The following is a 22583-nucleotide window of genomic DNA, read 5'->3' on the forward strand; positions in this document are numbered from 1 at the left end:
TAAACAATACAAATGAATCTCGATGAATAAATACTATAATGTTCTTTTTAAAACACACGAAATACTTTCGTTTCTAATAAATGTTATAAAAATAAATGGATGTGCAACGTATCTTGCCATAATAGCACTTAGCGTATGCAGAATGAAAGCCAGCTTGATCTCGCTGTACTTACTGAGATGACGTCATTTCTTAGTTTGACACGCAGTTTCTCTGTATTTGAGGCGTGGATCAAACTTTTATCGTGGCTTGTAAAAATAAAAATAAATACGAAACATGCGTAGTCAGACAAAAAGAGAGACATATTCTGAAATATATTAATCCACATTTTATTGTCAAACTAAATTGATAATGTGTAGACTTTATATATAGCCGTAGGGAGCACATTTGTACAGTAACGTGCTAGAATGAGGGGCCCAGCCCCTCGAAAATATCAAAAGTTCAACGATATCTGTTTTACTATAAATTCTGAATTTTTAAACACGTATAGCCATTATTACTACTATTCTGAAAAGTGCTGGGAGCTGGTTGTACATTGTTTATTTATTCCGTAATCTAACATTATTCCAATGCGTATTACATTTTTGTCTGGAGTTTATAGAAAGACAGCTAAATTTTAAACAATTCTCAAGCATGAGGAAGTTGCTCCCAGCACTTTCCGGGTTAAGGAATTTGTCTCAAAGAAAACAAAATAATTTTTATAGCGGAAGAATGCCCGTATATCATTGAACTTTTACGATCTTTGTAGTAGTACATATATGGTCCAATTTTAAACCTGTCACGTGACAAACAGCTGACGTAAGCGATGTCACTTAGGCCGAACTCAGCAGAGACCCGATATATACAAATGCAATCACCACAATTCACATTTATCAAAACTACTGCTGTTAAAAAAATATTAAAATTGTATTCATTTTTCCTGAATATATAAAGGCGTATATTTCATGGGTGTCCTTAACCTAGCTGCATGATGTTTTCATGATGTTCCTTTGGAGATGTTTGCTTAAGAAATGAAACACTCAAAAAATGTTTTTTTATTGATTGAAAAGTACTTTGTCTAGATAAAAGAATGTTAAAATGTCCGCTGTGGGTAAATACGACATTTAATAGGCACCACACGACTTTTGCAAGATTGAACCGTAAAATCGTGGCAATCAGAAGTGTGACGGATCGGGTACGGATGCCAAAGCACTAAATGACTAATAAGCGACACCTTAGACATTTTGCTTGATACCGTTCGAGATACAGGGTCACCATCGCTGTTGCTGCATCTCTGACAACTATCTTTAACTGCCAATCTTATATCAGCACACAAAAGGTGCGCAATCGGCTTCGGAAATAGATTGCGCGCAAAGGGGTCATTTGAGGGTGTTTTGTTGAAATATTTACATTCCACATGTATTTTACTTATAAATTGTTTGGAAAGCTACGACATTAAAAATATCATACATTTTACATGAACGGGGAGGTCAAAAGGTTAAACTATGATTTATTTTGATGTCAAAAAAACAATGAACGCCGTTTAAGTGCAACGTCATAAGTAAAAATCAAAACCTTCGCTCACATTGAACATTTTAAGGGTAGAAGCTGTTCCATAAATTGTAAATTACCTGTAGAATTATACAGAGAATTTGAAATATTACTCAATTTGCAGACAAGCCAGAAAGTTAAAAAATGTAAATATAAGCATTGAATTATTATTATAATTTTTTTTTTAGAAAGATGTAGTCTCATTGCTGCAACGATGTGTGCAGACAAATTTTTATAACGCGCTAACACGCGTTTCTCATTTTCTTTGCTCACACCTTTGCAGTTGCAGTATGAGACTACATTTTTCAAAAAATAAGTTTGTTTGTTTGTTTGTCTGTTGTTTAACGTCCCTCTCGAGGATTTCTCACTCATATAGAGACGCCTCCACTTGCCGGTGGAGAGCTGCAAATTTTGTCCTATATCCGGCACTTACGGTCATTGAGCAGTGAGGGATCTTTTTCGTGCCAGCACCTACTGCAACACGGGACCTCGGTTTATACGGTCTCATCCGAAGGACCGGTCTCCACGTCCCACAGTGGGATTCGAACCCGCGACGTAAGGATTAACTCCTTACGCCGCGACTCTAGAGCAGACGCTCTAACCACTGCGCCACGCGGGCGTCAAAAATAACAAGTCAATGCTTAGATAAGACATCGGAAAATTCAACTGTAATAGGCAAGATGGCAATTCAGATTTACTCAGGCAGATGTCGTACTTGCAAATGAAAATACTGAGTGGTGCGTTAGCAATTTTGTCCAGTGTATAAAATGAGATATAAATGGGATAAGTAATCCATGTGTATTGTGTGTAAATAATTTAAATTATATTCTTAACACATTAGAACTTTGTAATATTCGATCAAATTTTTCATAGTATTAGGAGGAGGATTCATACTTTACTACACCAAAAACTCAACGATCAGATTACTCAAAAATGGTTTAGAAAAACTAATAATTCCGTAAAGGTATAACATACAGATTTTTTTTTGGAAAAAAATTCAATACATCTATTTTTCTCCTTTTTGGAAATCATGTATATTTTCCTTTTGATTCTTATGAAATAGAAAAAAATAGTGATGAGGAAGAAAGTACATACAATGTTAATACAATACATTGATGGAAATGCATTGAAAAATTTGTTCTTTCACAATGTTTTTCTATATTTGAAGTGACAGATTGCTTTCGAAACCTGGTTGAACTATTTAAGAAGTAAAGCATTGTTTTTGCTGTAAATGATAGAAATAAGGTTTTTGTAAATATTCAGTGGATGTTGATATAAATTGATACTCTCTCAAGCATGCCAGTCAGGTTACTATGGTAAGAACTGCAGTCAAGAATGCAGTATTAACTGTGGAGTGACCAGCAGATGTAACAGGTTTACTGGGAAGTGTGACGAAGGTTGCAAGCAGGGATGGAGGGAGGACCTATGTGATAAAAGTAGGTTTTTATCTTTGCATGACTTTTATTAAATTTGTCAATAGGATAGAATAGAAACTTGGTTAATGTTATGTTCGTATTTAATTGCTTGCAATATGTAAGATATGGGAAATCAATGAAATGAAAGATTTTGCGTTTCTTTATAAGTATGTGCCCTTTTTCTGTTTTCGTCTTTTTTTCATTTAAAGTTAGACAGTTATTTACTTTTCTCTTTGGATGTACATTAAAGGAGTGGTGATTTATTATCATTATCTTAGTAGTACGTTCTTGATAACTATAAATAATATTCTTAAGAATGTGACAATGGAACCTACGGAATGAATTGTACCAAACTATGTGGAGATTGTCGGAATGATACACAGTGCCATCATGTTGACGGTTCATGTTTAGAAGGGTGTTCTGAAGGACACAAGGGATCTCGTTGTGACCGGAGTAAGAACATTTCTTTTGTTCATAAAAAATACAGTAAACCAATTCACTCTTTTTTTTCTCTAAGGAATTTCAGCTTGAAAAAAGGTTTATTTTCAATCAATCACTGTACATGTACAAATGCAAAACTTTCCTTTATCTTATAAATGGATATGAAAACAAATTTCGTTCTTTTAAGTCATCTTTTGTTATTTAAAGAAAACGTTAAGATCATTGATAGGAAGGAATCGTTTTATCTATAGCACAGATATGCTGATGAATGAATTGTTCAATTTTTAGCTCACCTGAGCCGAAGGCTCAAGTGAGCTTTTCTGATCACATTTTGTCCGTAGTCCGTCTGTCTGTCTGTCCGTCTGTAAGCTTTTCACATTTTCGACTTCTTCTCCAGAACCACTTGGCCAATTTCAACCAAACTTGCCACAAAGTATCCTTGGGTAAAGGGGATTCAAGTTTGTTCAAATGAAGGGCCACGCCTTCTTCCAAGGGGAGATAATTATGAATTCGTGAAAAATTAATGGCATCATTAAAAAATCTTCTTCTCAAGAACCACTGTGCTTGAAAATATGAAACTTATGTGAAAGCATCCTCAGGTAGTGTAGATTCAAATTTGTTCAAATCATGACCTCCGTGGGTCGGGTGGGGCCACAATGGGCGATCAAAGTTTTTACATAGGAATATATAGGAAAAATCTTTAAAAATCTTCTTCTCAAGAACAGGAAAGCCATGACTGGTCATATTTACATGAAAGCATCCTCAGGTAGTGTAGATTCAAGTTTGTTCAAATCATGACCCCCGGGGATCGGGTGGGGCCACAATGGGCGATCAAAGTTTTTACATAGGAATATATAAGAAAAATTTTTAAAAATCTTCTTCTCAAGAACAGGAAGGCCATGACTGGTCATATTTACATGGAAGCATCCTCAGATAGTGTACATTCAAGTTTGTTCGAATCATGACCCCCGGGGGTCGAATGGGGCCACAATGGGCGATCAAAGTTTTACATAGGAAAATATAGGAAAACTCTTTAAAAATCTTCTCAAGAATAGCAAAGCTATGATTGGGCATATTTACATGGAAGCATCCTCAGATAATGAAGAGTCAAGTTTCTTCAAATCATGACCCCCGGGGGTCTGGTGGGGCCAAAATGGGCGATCAAAGTTTTTACATAGGGATATATAAGAAAAATCTTTAAAAATCTTCTTCTCAAGAACAGGAAAGCCATGATTGGTCATATTTATATGGTAACATCCTCAGGTAGAGTAGATTCAATTTTGTTCAAATCATGACCCCTGGGGGTCAGTGGGGCCACAATGGACGATCAAAATTTTACAAAGGAATATATAGGAAAAATCTTTAAAATCTTCTTCTCAAGAACAGCAAAGCCATGATTTATCATATTTGCATAGAAGCATCCTCAGATAGTGTACATTCAAGTTTGTTCAAATCATGACCCCCCGGGAATAGGGTGGGACCACAATGGGCGATTCCAAGTTTTACATAGGAATACATAATAAAAATCTTTAAAAAAAACTATATTTCTTAAGAACAGCAAAGCCATGTTTGGTCATATTTTACATAGGAATACATAATAAAAATCTTTTTAAAAAACTCTATTTCTTAAGAACAGCAAAGCCATGATTGGTCATATTTATATGGAAGCATTCGTAGATAGTGTAGATTCAAGTTTGTTCAAACATGACCCCCAGGGGTAAGGGTGAGGCCACAATGGGTGATCAAAGTTTTACATAGGAATACATAGGAAAAATCTTTAAAAATCTTCTACTCAAGAACAGCAAAGCCATGATTGGTCATATTTAAATGGAAGCATCCTTAGGTAAAGTAGATTTAAATTTGTGCAATTCATGCCCCCCCCCCTCCCCGAACCACTTTTATATTTAAACTTTTCAACCTTTCAAGACTGAACTGATATCTGCTTTTTCCTAGCCATAGTGCTCAGGTGAGCGATGTGGCCCCTGGGCCTCTTGTTAAACCTATGCAAGCTGTTAAACAGATATCAAGAAACCAAATGAAGGTCAACTTGTTTGCAAATTCTACGGTCGTTATAATGACCTTGTTTTTAAACACCACCTGTTGTTTTGTCCTATTTTCTCCGACATGTTTTATACCATTTGTATTTTATATGACTACAGAGTAGCCCGTCTATCTGAACATGTATAGAGGTCACGATGGGTGGGAAAGGGAATGCTTACTCTTCCCCGGCATTTGATCCCCTCTCTGGTGTTCCCAGGGGTCCCACAGTAATGTTAAGGCAGCACCCTGATCATTATACGGCAAATTCCCACTTTTTTAGCTCTACTGGTCAGAGACCAGAAGAGCTTATGCGATAGTAAGGTGTCCGGCGTCCGTCCGTCTGTCTGTCTGTCTGTCTGTCTGTCTGTCTGTCTGTCCGTCTGTCTGTAAACAATTTTTCAAAATGCTACTCCTCCTACAGTTTTGGTCCGATTTCAATATAACTTGGCACACAAGTAGACTACACTAAGATACATAATTTAGTGCATCGGTTTTTGATTTCGATGGACGGTGTTGCCATGGTTACTAAAAATAGAAATTTCTGTGAAATTCCTTTAAAACGCTACTCCTCCTACAGTTTTGGTCCGATTTCAATATAACTTGGCACACAAGTAGACTACACTAAGATACATAATTTAGTGCATCGGTTTTTGATTTTGATGGACGGTGTTGCCATGGTTACTAAAAATAGGAATTTCTGTGAAATTCCTTTAAAACGCTACTCCTCCTACAGTTTTGGTCCAATTTCAATATAGCTTGGCACACAAGTAGACTACACTAAGATACATAATTTAGTGCATCGGTTTTTGATTTTGATGGACGGTGTTGCCATGGTTACTAAAAATAGGAATTTCTGTGAAATTCCTTTAAAACGCTACTCCTCCTACAGTTTTGGTCCAATTTCAATATGTCTTGGCACACAAGTAGACTACACTAAGATACATAATTTAGTGCATCAATTTTTGATTTCGATGGACGGTGTTGCCATGGTTACTAAAAATAGAAATTTCTGTGAAATTCCTTTAAAACGCTACTTCTCCTACAGTTTTGGTTCGATTTCAATATAACTTGGCTTACAAGTAGACAACACTAAGATACATAATTTAGTGCATCGGTTTTTGATTTCAATGGACGGTGTTGCCATGGTTACTAAAAATAGAAATTTCTGTGAAATTCCTTTAAAACGCTACTCCTCCTACAGTTTTGGTCCGATTTCAATATAACTTGGCACACAAGTAGACTACACTAAGATACATAATTTAGTGCATCGGTTTTTGATTTTGATGGACGGTGTTGCCATGGTTACTAAAAATAGGAATTTCTGTGAAATTCCTTTAAAACGCTACTCCTCCTACAGTTTTGGTCCAATTTCAATATAGCTTGGCACACAAGTAGACTACACTAAGATACATAATTTAGTGCATCGGTTTTTGATTTTGATGGACGGTGTTGCCATGGTTACTAAAAATAGGAATTTCTGTGAAATTCCTTTAAAACGCTACTCCTCCTACAGTTTTGGTCCAATTTCAATATGTCTTGGCACACAAGTAGACTACACTAAGATACATAATTTAGTGCATCAATTTTTGATTTCGATGGACGGTGTTGCCATGGTTACTAAAAATAGAAATTTCTGTGAAATTCCTTTAAAACGCTACTTCTCCTACAGTTTTGGTTCGATTTCAATATAACTTGGCTTACAAGTAGACAACACTAAGATACATAATTTAGTGCATCGGTTTTTGATTTCAATGGACGGTGTTGCCATGGTTACTAAAAATAGAAATTTCTGTGAAATTCCTTTAAAACGCTACTTCTCCTACAGTTTTGGTTCGATTTCAATATAACTTGGCTTACAAGTAGACAACACTAAGATACATAATTTATTGCATCGGTTTTTGATTTCAATGGACGGTGTTGCCATGGTTACTAAAAATAGAAATTTCTGTGAAATTCCTTTAAAACGCTACTCCTCCTACAGTTTTGGTCCGATTTCAATATAACTTGGCTTACATGTAGACAACACTAAGATACATAATTTAGTGCATCGGTTTTTGATTTCGTTGGACATTGTTGCCATGGTTACTAAAAATAGAAATTTCTGTGAAATTCCTTTAAAACACTACTCCTCCTACAGTTTTGGTCCGATTTCAATATAATTAGGCATACAAGAAGACTATACTAAGATACATAATTTATTGCATCGGTTTTTGAATTCAATGGACGGTGTTGCCATGGTTACTAAAAATAGAAATTTCTGTGAAATTCCTTTTAAACACTACTCCTGCTTCAGTTTTAGTCTGCTTCTAATATAATTAGGCATACAAGAAGACTATACTAAGATACATAATTTATTGCATTGGTTTTTGAATTCGATGGACAGTGTTGCCATGGTTACTTAAAATAGAAATTTTTGTGAAATTCCCATTAAACGTTACTCCTCCTACAATTTTGGTCTGATTTCAATCTAATTTGGCACACAGTTAGAATACACTACGATACATAATATGTATTTCTGTTTTTTTTATTTGGGTGAGTGGTGTTGTCATGGTTACTAAAAATAGAAATTTCCGTGAAATACTTTCAAAACGCTACTCCTCCTACAGTTTTTATTGGATTTCAATATAACTTGGCACAGAAGTAGACTACATTAAAATACATAATTCTATTCATTGTTGCATGTTGCAATGTTTCAAATCCAAGTGCTACTTTTCTTTTGTTATACAAACAGACCAGTAGAGCTACAGTCTCATCAGAGACTTCTGGTTGTAAAATGTAGCATTAATAAATTAGATAAACTACGGATAAAACATTTACTATTATTTTCCATTGTATAGTCGTAAATGAGTCTTAGAATTAAAGAAACATTCCGCAACGACGTCATCATGTGACGTCTATAAATAGAAAAATATGTATTGATAACGAGTAACAGCTCAACACTACCCCGGGATATTTCATATCTGTAAAAAGAATCATGAAAAAAAATCTCTGAGCCATGAAACGAACTGATAGAATCCTACTCTCTTGTCACAGAAATAATTATTCCACACTTTCGCATAAAACCTTACCATTTTTTTTTTTACATTTTGTACAAATAATCCAAGAATTGTCACAATTTATGCATATGTTAACCATACGATTTTAGCAACACTTCCCAAATACTTAAGAACACAATGTATCGATATCGACGTAATTTATATTTCAAAGTATGCGGCATAATGTTAAACTTTTGATATCTTTCATGTTAAGAATGAAAGAAAAAAAAGGCTGATCGGGATTTCAAACATTGCCTATCTTCATTGTAAGAAATCAATGAGTATATATCTGATTCTTAACTTTTAATTCCTAATGAATCACACGTTCATATTCACTATAAATGCCTTTAAACCCACAATTCATATATTGTATAAATTCTCGTTCCGTGTCATTTCACTCGGAGAATGATCAATTGTTATGACGTCATGGGTTAGGTATTTAACCTCGTTGACAATTACTTCGTTTTTTATACCATTTAAAATGTCCAGATTTAGTTATACATGTATTATGATTCGCATGTTTCAATCTATTTCTATGACTTGAAATAAATCTTTGAATACGAATGTTAAGAATTTGATATCTATACAGCTCACGTCATATAGCTTATTATGACGTCATATTGTATATCACATACTTGCGGGCTGTATTATTGCTCGTTTTGTTTACTGGATTTCTTAGATCAGTAACTGTTCGTTATCTTCACCTTTTATACATTGACACCAGCTCTGTGAAAACAGAGCTGAGTTTATTTAAGAAATAAATTTTAAGTTTTATTAAGAAATAAAGCTAAAAATTATTAAAGTTTAACAACTATAATCAGGGTTTTGTGAGGTTATGATTTAAATTTTAAAAATGCTTGTAACACTGTTCCGTCAACGTTTTACACGGACAAATCATACTTAGGTGAATTTTCAATTAATTCCTTATAATTTAATTTTTACCATTTAGCAAAGAAAATGAACGATTTGTACTTAATAATGACATTAAAATACACAGATTTCTAACATAATGTCAAGCAGATAGGTACTTCTATGACGCAAATAATATAATGACATAGATTAGATAGATCACAGGATTCAAATTATTAAATAGTGCTTACAACCACAATTGCATTATTAACAAATATAATCTGTACGATGTCGTTTATTTAGAATGTGACGACGGAATGTACGGTCACCGTGATAATTGTACTCAAATCTGTGGCAGCTGTCTTTATGAGTCACAGTGTGACGATATCAACGGTACATGTTCTGACGGGTGCTCTGTTGGATACAAGGAGCCTCTCTGTATAGGTAATTATTACTGATGACTATTATGACTAATTTTTATATCACTGAATAAGAAAAATGTTCGGCACACTGTCATTGTTTTTTAACATGAAACTTGTGTGTCTTATCCTGATGTTGTGAATTCCGAAGTCTTGTCTAATACGATGTACACTTTAAGTCTTCTTCAATGAATTCAATTGTAATCCAGAATGTTGTCTAATTCGGCCAGGTCTATGAAACCCGTTGTTTCCTGATTAGACAAGTTCCCCTGTATTTAAAGTAAAATTGGACGACTTGAATAAAAATGAATGTAATACATTTGTTTTCATTCGCCTTAATACATAAATTACAGAATAACATAATTCATCTTTTCATTATAACCGTTCACGGTAGCTCAGTCGGTAGAGCGCTCGCTTCGTGATCAGGAGGTCGTGAGTTCGAATCTCGGCCGCGACAGACCCAAGTCGATAAAATGGGTAGCAACTGTTCCTTCGCCATGCGCTCGGCACTTTGAAGTGAAAGTTGCGGGTCTTTCGGATGAGACCTTAAAAACCGAGGCCCCGTGTCACGGCAGGCGTTGGCACGATAAAGATCCCTCACTGCTCAATGGCCCTGAGTGCCGAGTAAAGGTCAAAATGTGAAGCCCTTCACCGTTATATGGTAACGTCTCTATATGAGTGAAAAATTCTCGAATGGGACGTAAAACAACATACAATCAATCAATCAATCTTTTCATTATTTTCTGAAGGTGTTTTACATCAGTGGACACTATCTTACCAAATATACCTTGTATTGAAAACAAGACAATTAAGGGAATCATACGTTAATGAATTATTTTTTAAAGAATGTGACGATGGGATGTACGGAGAAAACTGCACCCAGACCTGTGGTCACTGTTATAATAAAACACAGTGTCACCCTGTCAATGGAAGCTGTTTTGAGGGATGTTCTGCGGGTTACACGGGATCACGATGTGACAAAGGTACTGGTGTTTAATTTTTTGAGCCAAATGTTTGACTGATCTTTTTTATCAGTATTTTTTTCTAACTTAAAACAGACATTATAATCCTCTCCTAATATTACTTGTAATTATATAAAATATGATACCAAAATAAAGTCATATATATTTCTATGATAGAATGAACGAGGATTGTGACAACTGCTTTCATTTCTCTAATAATCGAATGTTGTCAACAGAATTTTACATACCAATATCCTTATCCAGTTTGATATTTGCCTTAAATTTGAATTAAATTATATAATTATAACACTTTTTAAAATATTAAGATAAACGTCTTTTTTTCATCCACAAATCTTTATAACCTCTCACACCTTCTATGTAATAATTTTTATTGTCATTCTGCTGTAAAGCGTCTTGTTTTGAGTTTCACATTATTTTTTATGCCCGAGTATCGAAGACTCGGGGGTATATAGTTTTTGCCCTGTCCGTCCGTCTGTGTGTCTGTTTGTCTGTTTATACTGTTTGTCTGTTAAAACTTTAACCCTGCCCATAACTTTTGATTGGTTGGAGCTATGATTTTCATTTTTAACGTGTATTCCTTGTGACAAGACCTTTCTTTGGGTATCATATTTGACCCACTTTTGCAAAATTTTGGAGACTTTAACCTTGGTTGTAACTTTTGACAAGTTGGTGCTTGGGGTTTCAAACTTCACATGTGTATTTCTTGTGACAGGACCTTCCTTTAGATACCAACAACTTTGATCTTTTGACTTTGGGGTTTGACCTACTTGTGAAAAACTTTAACCTTTGCCATAACTTTTGAACTTTTGGAGCTAGTGCTTTTATATTTAAAAGGTATATTCCTTGTAAAAAGACTTTCCTTTGGATACCAACCACTTAAACCCTTTGACCTTGACCTAGGGGTTGATCTTCTTTTGAAAAACTTTAACCTTGGCCATAACTTTTGAATGGTTAGTGCTAGAGCTTTCATATTTCACATATGTAATCCTTGTGTCAAGTCTTTCCTTTGAATGCCAACAACTTTGACCTTTTGTGCTTACCTTGGAGTTTGACCTACTTTTGAAAAACTTTAATCTTGGCCTTACTTTTAAAACATTTTTGTTGCTATGGCTTTCATACTTCACACGTGCATTCTTTCCTTGGATACCAACAAATTTGGCATTGACCTTGACCTTGGTGTTTCACCTACTTTTAAAAAAAAACTTTAACCTTGGCCATAACGTGTGAACGTTTGGTTCTAGGGCTTTCACATTTCATGAACATGTGTATCACTTGTGACAAGACCTTTCCTTGGGGCCTCATTTAACTTTGACCTTGAAGTTTCACTTACTTTTGAAAGTAAGTTAAACCTTCGCTATAACTTTTGAACAGTTTCAGCTAGGACTTTCAAATTTCACAGGTATATTTCTCAAGAAAAGACCTTTCTTTGGCTACCAACATTTTTGATCTCTTGACATGGAGTTTTCATCTCAATTAAGAAACTTTAACCTTCGTCATAAGCTGCCATACGTGGGCATCAGTGTTTCAAACACATCTTGTTTCTTTTTAACTTCGTCCAAATGTTTTTTTTTTAATTTATTTTGCGTATATCCTATGAATCGTCAGATTCAACAGTAAGAACCTTTAGAAGTTGATAAATCGTCCATTTACTTCTCCCTCCTAAGTGAATGTTGCAAAGGTTAATATCTTGATTTAACACCGGATTTGACGTGACGTCAATTGACAACTAATGAAGGAAATAATTAATATGCCAAAGGTACAAAAGATGCCTAAAATACCATTGTAAATAGAAGTCAAAAGACTGACAGATGCTTAGAAGAGGAAAGTATTTTCCATGACACTTCCTCTTGAATCGACCGCCACGCTAGATCTACCGGTAAATGTACATGTACGCACAACGGAATGGATAAGCAAATACAATTTGGAAAGTTAAAATATTTTTTTTTTGAAATGGATCAAAACTGGGCATTCTAACACAAGTTGGGAGTGCACATAAAATAAAAAATTAGTGAGAAATTTTTAAATGATTTATGATAATAGATTACCTGAAAACGGGTGCCGAAAATAACGACGTCGGTAACGTTATATTTTAAGATGACCCTTAAGTTCCTTGGGCCTATTGTTTCAAGATACGAATTATTAAAGTTTATGTCGAGTTAGATGATTTCTGTTGAATCAAAATTACTTAAATATCTTTGAAGTACATAACCTAAATGATATGTAGATTTAAAAAGGTTTCTAACGAAATCTTAGTGAAAAATATGATATCTAATTTTTTTTTCATTTTCATGATTTACAAGTATTCAATATACAGGTTGCATGCATGTGTCACAAGTTTTTCCAAGTTCTTTAACAGATATAAATTTATCCCTTAGAAACAAACGGAATTTAAGCTGTCGAATATTAAAAGCAAAGTCCAAATCAATTTTAAGAAAATTACCCCTCTTCGTGCCTTTTTCTCATTTTTATTTGTAATTGACAAGTATTAATGAAAAAATGAATGAATCTTTTTTTTGTGATTTAAAGAATGTGACATCGGAAAGTACGGTGATAATTGCAGTCAAATATGCGGCCACTGCTACAATATTACACAATGTCACAATGTTAATGGTAAATGTTTAGAAGGGTGTTCGATTGGATACGATGGGTCGCTTTGTATCAACGGTAAGAATGATTCATCTCTTCAGAAAACATCAGCTTACAATGATTTCTATTTATAACGCTAAAAGGTAAAACAAAGGTATTTTGTGACTTGTTAAAAATACAACCATTTTTCAGAAAAAAGACATCAACAAATAACATATTGTCTGTCCTTTTTTTTGGGGGGGGGGGGGTTAACATAACAAGTATTTCATATATTTTCTATTGCTTTTAATACAGTAATTATGTATTAAAATACATCAATTATGTCATTTAATAGTTTCAAATGAATATAATTAGAGATTATTGTGATTGCCTCTATTTTTCAATCGATTTGATTTCAATCTAAATGTCAGTTGTTTAACCAAAGTTGCAAGACAGCTTTTCTCGTTAAAGTTTGTCCTTGGTTTGTCCTGTCTGTATGTAAAAAGTTTATATCCTTGACTTCTCCTGATGCAGCCAATTGTAACTAAAGGTAAATCAGAGTATACTTATGTGAAGATGTCTACAGCTGAAGGACCATACATCATTCTAGGAGTAAATGATTTTAAAAAGAAGAAACTATATTGGTTCATTTAAAAAACTTGAGAAGTTGTGAACTATAGTTAAAGTTCGAGTTCGTTCAATATCAAAGTCCCCTTGGTACGGACTCGGTTACAAGCACCAGGGTAGACAAAAATCCCCATGAAGTGCGACTTCAAGTTTGTTACATTATTGTCCTTGGTGGGGCAAGAGACAAATACGGGGTCAAATATTTTTATGGGAGTATATAGGAAAAAAAATGTCAAAAGAACAGTATGTCCATCATTTGTGATATTTACATACAGGCATCTTATACTGAGATTTTGCAGACTCAGATTTGTTCAAACCATGGCTACTGTATAGAACATTTACATAAGATTCTCTTAAAGGTTAATTCTGGAATCTGAAAATGTTCTTTTCAAGAAGAGTATGGTCACAAAATATATCACATTGTTAAGCATTGATGCAAAGTCTAGATTTAAAAAAAAAATTATTTAAACAATGACCGAATATAAGGTGAAACCACAAAAATTGGATGAAACGTTCTGTTATGAAATATATAAGTAAAAATACATATAAAAGAGTTTGAAAAGCCTCTTCTAAAATAGCAATGAACAAATACTTACACCATTATAAATAAATCATATTTATTAACAAATGTACCTTACCATGATCTAGGAATAGGATTTTATTGGTATTGGGAACTAAAAAAAATGGAGAGTAGCAGGACTACATTTCATCTTTTTTGATATGCAAACATACTAAATTATTTAACTGGAGCAAGGTCGAGGTTAATATTTGGGATGAATTCTTTAAAAAACTTGCTCAAGAAGACCAAAGCCCCAATTTCACACTTAAAGCTTCTAAAGTTGAGACAAAGGAACGACCTCTATGATCAGTTTCATGATATCAAATTAAAAGGGAAAAAAAAACATTAATATTTGTCTAAAAATATGACAGAGGTGACTCGGGGGAGGGAAGGGGAGCTTTGGCCCTTTGGTCTTACCTTTCCTTAATAATATTCTGTAAAATTATATTCACATTATGATAACTTTCATAAGATACATTTATGAACAAAATGAATCTTTTTGTAGTGTGTACTGAAATGAGTCCGGACTCCAGATCGTGTTCGAAATCTTCTGAGGTTGGCTTTGACATATACTTTAATAAATCAATGGATAATTATCAATTGAGGAATAAATAATTTTATTTTTTTTAGTATAAATGTTTATCATTTTAGACAACATCGTCGATTCCTGTAATTGCTGGAGTAATTACTGCTGTTGTCTTCTTTCTGGTCGTATTTGCAGCCATTTTAGTAAGACGGTAAGTCAAACTTTGACAAAGCAAGTGTCATACTGAAAAAAAAGCATTTTTTTCGTAAAAATTCTTAATTAAAATTTTATTAAAATTTAAATGTTTTTATATCCCCGCTCCGAAGGAGAGGGGGGTATACTGTTTTACCCTTGTGTGTCTGTCTGTCTGTCTGTCCGTCTGTGTGTCTGTCTGTCTGTCTGTCCGTAACAAATTTTGGTCGCAGTTTTCTCAGCAACTACTCATTGCAGATGCTTGAAATTTTAGCACACTCTTTGTGTATGCCATATGGTGGGATTCATTTTTTTACAATTCCGATGTCAACTTCCTGTTTATCCTTGCGTCTGTCCGTACCATACATAAATTTTGGTCGCAGTTTTCTCAGCAACTACTCATCGCAGATGCTTGAAATTTTAGCACAGTCTTTGTATAGGCATGCTATATGGTGGGATTCATTTTTGTACGAATCCAATGTCAACTTCCTGTTGATCCGTGCATCTGTCCGTACCATACATAACAAATTTTGGTCGCAGTTTTCTCAGCAACTGCTCATCGCAAATGCTTGAAAATATAGCACACCCTTTGTTTAGGCATGCCATATGGTGGGATTCATTTTGTATGAATCCGATGTCAACTTCCTGTTTATCCGTGCGTCTGTCCGTACCATACATAATAAATTTTGGTCGCAGTTTTCTCAGCAACTAATAGAAGATGCTTGAAATTTTAGCACACCCTTTGTTTAGGCATGCCATATGGTGTGATTAATTTTTGTACGAATCTGATGTCAACTTCCTGTTTATCTGTGCATCTGTCCATACCATACATAACAAATTTTGGGTGGCAGTTTTTCAGCAACTACTCATCGCAGATGCTTGAAATTTTAACACACTCTTTGTTTAGGCATGCTATATGTTGGGATTCATTTTTGTACGAATCTGATGTCAATTTTGCTGATTATCACTGTGTCTGTCCATAACTGAACTTGTGTATTCACATCAGGGCGGGGGTATTATTAGTGAGCAGTGGCTCACAGACTTCTTGTTTTTTCTTTTGAGATAAACAAAACAAAACGAAAACTAAATAATCTTCAAACAATTTTTATTCTTTCACCTGAAACCATTTGAGTAATAATATTTTTTACATGTACTATCTCCTGTTGAGTTTATGCTATTTTTCCAAAGTATACATCAAACATGACCAATTATAAGTCGAAAGATCGATTTGTATACAATGTAAATACCGTAGGAACGAGTTGAAAGATCAGCATTAATTCTCTTCAAAAGATTACCATGCGTTTCTTTTTTTCCTTCAAATAAATATTTAAATTTCAGCCATGAAATATTTTTACATCGATTTTGTCGTCATACAATTGTCAGCCCGTCATAAAAAAAACTGAGTGGAAATATAGAACTAAGATTCAAAAAGAATTATTTTTGTTATAAGAATTAGAAAAAAAAATCGTCGTTTTTTCAAATAGGCATTCACAGTAGATAATAGTAGATTTGTTAGTTATTAAAATGTTAGTAAGAAAACAACACCGTTGGAAGAAAAATCATCAAATTTAAATGTTTATGGATTGTATTTCTGTTTGCAGATCGCGAGATTCGAAAAGAAATGACGAGAAAGAAAAGATACGAAGCACAGGTTAAGAGATATATTTATATATTTTATATATTGTGAATAAAACAATTGTTTTTGGAGAGAAACAAACATATTTAAGGCTTAAATTGTTATAAAAATTTATGATCAGTAGAGATAAATTTTCTTGAAATTGGACGTGTACATTGCCTGTCAGTTCCTAGAATCAAAGTTAATTACGAATTTTCTATAGTATCACTTAAATTAAGTTTACCCCCCCCCCAACAATTTCATATCTTTTTTCTCATTAGAAAGTGCTTCAAGAGCAGAAAAAGCGACTTTCACGAATATCTTTTATAACACAGATGAAGATGAAGAATTCTCAAAGAAAAGTGGATCTCGACATACACATAGAAAAGATAATCAGAGTTATGAACTATACAAAGAAACTAATGAGCGGGAAGGTGAGATCGACAATGATGAAAAAATGCATAAAGAAAACCCATACGGATATCTCTCTATGAATGAAGAAAAGATTCCAGATATTGATATAGAAAACTTGGAGAAGGTTATAAAGGAAAAACGGAAAAATGAAGATGATGGCTTTAAAAGGGAGTATGCGGTAACTTTTTTTTCAATCAAAAGTAATTGAAGTTTTCAGAAATCTGCTATATGTTTAATTGTTGAATTGTTCCGATTTCTACGGTAGACAATGCCATACGGTGAAAAATACCCTTGTAACGCTGGAAAACAACCAGAAAACATACCTAAGAACAGATATAAGAACACGTTGCCATGTAAGTCCTGCTTGAGAAGTGTTTATAATAGAAAAAAAAATATTAAATTATCGTTGCTCACATTTATTTTGCAAATTTACATTGTAACTGAAATGATTTTTATTGCAAATCTGCATTATTATCAGTTTAAAGTATAATTTTCTTTCTTGATATAACATGCATCTGTCAAGAAAGTTTTGCGTCAAAACAATCTTAAGCGAAAAGTGAGCAAAATAGATAAAAAAGGAATAACAGTTATTTTAAAAATATACCAGTTCTTGGGAGAGAGTATTGAGGGCAATTATAATGCTTTTGTGGAATACAAAAAATGGAAAAATAAATACTTTCAGACGACCATTCCAGAATCAAATTGTTGAACAGCCAATCAGACTATATCAACGCTAATTTTATTGACGTAAGTAGTTTTCAACAGAAGCCTTTATAAATGTGATGTATGTTTGGTATTGCTATCCATTTTGGTAGGGAAGGGAAACAACAATAAAAGTTATTTGTTTTCTCCTCTTAATTACTTAACAGAATTATTTTAACTGTATCTGTCTTTACAAAATGCTTAAAGTGTGAAGCAATACGGAACGTGACTTCAAAAAGGCTGTGAATCTGTTTAAGGATAGACGTTCTTAAAAAGTATATAATTTTTTCTAAGATTTTATCATCGAAGTATTGCTACTTTAATATGTTTATAGGGCTGTCACGGTTCCAAAATTTTTCGGGTCGGGTCGGGTCTGTAAATTTTCGGTTCGGTTTCGGGTTTTTCGGGTCGGGTATTTACATCTATTTTAAACCTTAATTTAATGAATTTAACATGAAAAATCTTTATTTGTTACATTAAATTTACATTGAAAACGTCTAGACATCGGTTACTTGGCCTACTATTAGTCACAACCTGACCACTCCTGCTCGTTTTGATAATTATCTAACACTTCCGTGACAAGTGTTTTGTCATGGAATGAAGTAAATTTCAGTTGTGACGTTTATTTATCACTGTTATCGTCATCATTCCTTTGATTTCGACGCCATTTTTTGTATTGAACAGACTCTAATATATAAACCAGACCCGAACCGAAATCCGGAAAAATGGAACCGGAACCGAACCGAACAACTTGGACCGCGGTTCTCGGTTATTTCGGGTACTCGTGACAGCCCTACATGTTTACTCACAAAAAATTGAGGCACCTGACCAGACATTTGTGCAAGATACCAGGTGGTTGTTTTCTAATATAATCCTTTTGGAAATTACCAATACAAAAAAAATAACATTTTGATTGTTTAAAGACAATTAGAAACCAGTTTAGAAATCATAAGGTTATCATAATTTTACATTATTTTTAAACGTTACGAAGATATACAAAACACATATCTGAGTAACTTATCGTTTGACCATAATTATTATACTATTTAGCAATGGATCTTTTGTACCATACGTTTGTATAGTGTATTTATCATGAAAAAAGTTTTCCTTTTTATTTTCAGGGCATCGGTAATTCGAATGAATATATTGCCACACAAGGTATCAGTGTTTCTTTCTATTCATTGTAAATTTATTCTCTTTTACTAAACACACTATAATGTTAACAGTCAGTTAGTAAAAAGTTACTTAATAGATTTGTCTCTCTGTAACAGGACCACGTAAGAATACGGTGACAGATTTCTGGTCCATGATTTGGCAAGAGAATGCCCACCAAATTGTTACACTCACAAACCTCAAAGAAGGAAAACAGGTAACCTAAGTTTAATTCGCAGTACAGTTAAGGTGACAAATGGAAATATCGGAGAATTTTTTATATAGAAAATACATTCTTTACAAGGATGGGCGATTCTTTTAAGGACTTTACTATTGTCGGACAAATGTAATGTGGTTGAAAACTACATGTTAGGGACGATAAGATTTCTTATCTAGACTTGTGACGTAATGTGGCAGTCACGTGATTTTAGCAAATATACCTGCAGTATTGAGGTCATCTATAAATTCCAATATTGCAAGGGCATAACCAAGTTAAAAATCTAAGTTTAGTTTATAATTATTTTCAACACTCTTTGTAGTTTGTGAGAAGGGTGCGAACCTATATAGACTCTACTATATTATTGCTAAAATTACGTTTGTTAAACTGTATGTTGAATATTTTGCTGGTCAAGTACATTAAATATAGATATAATTAATTCATTTGCAAGATTTCATCACGTTCGGCGCACTTTTCAAATATCTTCATACCTCTTGAGTTTATGTGTGAAAGCTTGTCATAATTCATTGAGGGTATGCCCTTGCAATATATCGATTTATTACGACCCTTCTATTACCCTTCATTGAATCTGCATACAAATATTCGGCAGTATCACTTGTCTAGGAAATGTACGGGAAGTATATGAATAAAATCATTAAATAGACAACGCATCCAAGTTAATGACCTCTTATATATCTGTAAATATATTTTATTTAATTACAAAATACATTTTTCATTGTATAAAATATAACTTGATCCGCCTCTCACTGCATATAAACTGCATCAAATTTTACGATATGACGTCACATTGACAAGTGCATTGCGATCAGTGAAAATATTTATATTTTGCTTTGTGGTATTTAACCAACGACAAAAATACATGCAATAGTAAGTATTGATGTAGTTTAAAGCTATCCAACAGTTTAAAATAGCATATTATTTCTTTTTATGGTAATTTGAAGAACATCTAATTTTGTGTGATGTCATAGTAAGCATTTCCCGTAAAAATTAGGCCCCGCCTCCTTATTGCAGCCTTAACTGTGCTGCGTTTTCGAAAGTACTGAGAGTGAAACATTGAGGGGAATCTGATAACTCAAATGTCCAAAAAAATTGACATTACTGTAGAGAGATTGGTTGCCTCGAAACATTCGTTTGAAAATATTTCCCTCATGCTGGGATGCCACCAATGGCATGAAAGCCTATACACTTTTACGTACGTTCAACACTTATTGCAAAAGGTAGTAAGAAATTAGTTTCGTGCCATAATGTAGTGCTACATTGCCCCTCGATTTCTGCGGTCCTATCCGAAGAACCTTTGTCAGCGTCCCACAGTGGGATTCAAGACCCACGACGTAAAAATGAATAACTAACTACGCACTTTTAGAATTAAACTTCCTAAAACAATGTACTGTTCTATGAAGATGAATTGTAGGATATGTATTTGCCACAAGATATAAAAGTACAAAAATGTAACATTCGGCTGTATAAAAGCAGTAAAACCCCAAATCAAAAGTCATTTTTTTTCACTTCAAATAGAAGCAGTGACTAAAAAATACCCAATCTTTGATAACTTGATGTTAACTTTACAGTCAAAATGTGTCAGATACTGGCCAGATTTACATCAAATTAGTACATTTGGTGTGATCTCCCTCAGCTTGGACGAAGAGGAAAGCTATGCAAATTATAAAATCAGGAAATTTAGTGTAATTAACAAAGGGGTAAGTAAAAAATACATTTCCAGTAATCATTATTATGTACAAAAGATACAAACAAACTTTCTTTGAAAATCAAAAAGATAGAGCCAAGACCATGATTATATTAGCAAAATGATTACGTCATCATGGTAAGTTTTGATTTTTCATTTGAAGTTTCACAGTAATTTTCGTGTGATATGGCTAAACGGTTGTCTCAAAACCGGAACTTAGTAAAAATGATTTGAAACTCCAGTTCCTTACAGCATTGTACCACTTTAAAATTAGAGAAAAAAAATAAAGGAACTCCATTTTGAGGAAAAATACGGTCACCAACTTGCACTTGTTATGGAACTAAGATATCTTCAATTTTTATTAACAGACATCTCGAATTGTAACACAATACCATTATACCGCCTGGCCGGACCATGGCATACCGGAACCGCTCTGTCTTGTACTTTTCCATGATCACGTGACAAGGACAATTGATCAACAAAATAGTGGTCCAATTTTAGTACACTGCAGGTTATTCAAAGAGCACATTCAATCATATACTCTTCCAAAATATTATAGGTTTCATGCTGAACATTTATAAATTTCTTCTTCATAATTTGTTGAATTGCATTTTTTTAAAATATACACAATATACAAGGCTCTAAGAAAGTGTCTTCTTTTTCTATTTTAAAATTTATTTCTTTTATTTTTCAAGTAATGAGTGCAGATTGACATACTCTAATATGTTTTCTAATTTACATATTATTACCAAAAACTTGTTTTTATTCCCTGATAATCCTAGTGCAGGGATAGGGCGTACAGGTACATATATCGCTATAGACGCTTTATATAAGGCGGGCAAAACAAACAAGAAAATCAACATTGCCGAATACGTGAAGAAAATGAGAGAAAACAGAATGAATATGGTTCAGACATATGTGAGTTTATCATTAGTTGATTGAATTGGAGCGTTATAATATAAATTGCATACAGTTAATTAAAATATTTTTTTTTGGTCATCGAATATAAATTTTGCATTATCTTCTCTGTATAAAAAAATATTTTTTCCAAGCATTTTGATTTCAAAAGTTGCGCTTCTCTAGATCAACTGATCTACATGTAACAAAATATATTTGAAGAAAAATACCACATTAACAAAGACTTAAAGCTCGAACCATTCATGAAAGACGTTTAAAAACATTTTAAAAATCCTGAAATTTAACAATCATTGTATAATGTGGTTTGGTTCTTTAAAATTTCAGGAGCAGTATATGACTATATTTCTGGCACTTGATGCCATGTTCAAAGCTCCAACATGTGTACTATTCAAACCTGAATTCTTAAGGAAAGCAGAGTTAATGACACGAGATAAACAATCCAATAAGAGTCAATTAACAAAAGAATTTCAGGTAATATTTGATATTGAGAAATTGATGAGACAATTATTAATATCAAGATAAATCATATTTTTTGAAATGACTGAATAAATCCTAGCTCACTGATTTGTTTAAATGGTTCTCGTGGAAAGATATGTTCAACTGCATTGATCTTCCAGATAAACACAATGTTTGAATATTGTGTACAAAAGACCAAATAAAGATATGGAAACTTTCAAATCG

At 33.6% G+C, this 22583-nt stretch overlaps 1 pseudogene; it reads left to right on the top strand.

The window, feature by feature from the left end:
* Nucleotides 1-22583, top strand: part of LOC133175163 (receptor-type tyrosine-protein phosphatase epsilon-like) — a 46842-nt pseudogene that overhangs the window by 19203 nt on the left and 5056 nt on the right.

This window comes from Saccostrea echinata, unplaced genomic scaffold, assembly GCF_033153115.1.
Source record: "Saccostrea echinata isolate AGI-Se365-2 ecotype Australia unplaced genomic scaffold, CSIRO_AGI_Sech_v1 ptg000061l, whole genome shotgun sequence".
In the NCBI taxonomy this organism is placed as follows: domain Eukaryota; kingdom Metazoa; phylum Mollusca; class Bivalvia; order Ostreida; family Ostreidae; genus Saccostrea; species Saccostrea echinata.